We start from the raw sequence: 456 nt of genomic DNA, 5'->3' as shown, positions 1-456 counted from the left end.
CTTTAGGTGGCTTCTTATCAAGCACATACGCAATCCTTTCGGAGTCCAGAACAATCTTTAAGTTTCGAAACCAGTCATGATAGTTAGGGCCAGTCAATTTGTTTTGATCGAGAATGATTGAAAGCGGGTTACGAGTAGTCATCGTAAATATACTGAAAATGGAAAAACAGATAATGGTTACTGATAATTTTAAAATAATTCTAAGATATAAAATATGGATTTTTATTTTATAAATTTCCTCCCACTATTTTGACATTTCCACCAACCTCTGATGAAAAGGGGAAATCGTATTTCCTTAGTAGGCACGTAGAGTCCAATTAGCCAATTATAATCCCGAATAATATCAGCCAATTATAATTTCTAAAAGGTAGAATCCAATTGAATCCCCATGCAACCTCCGCGTGTTTTGCCTCACGTTTAATAAGGACCCAATAATATGACGCCGTTTATTTTCAC

Source organism: Primulina huaijiensis, chromosome 5, assembly GCF_012295235.1.
Source record: "Primulina huaijiensis isolate GDHJ02 chromosome 5, ASM1229523v2, whole genome shotgun sequence".
Lineage (NCBI taxonomy): Eukaryota > Viridiplantae > Streptophyta > Magnoliopsida > Lamiales > Gesneriaceae > Primulina > Primulina huaijiensis.
The sequence above is the reverse complement of the archived record's forward strand: the minus strand, read 5'-3'. Positions refer to the sequence as shown.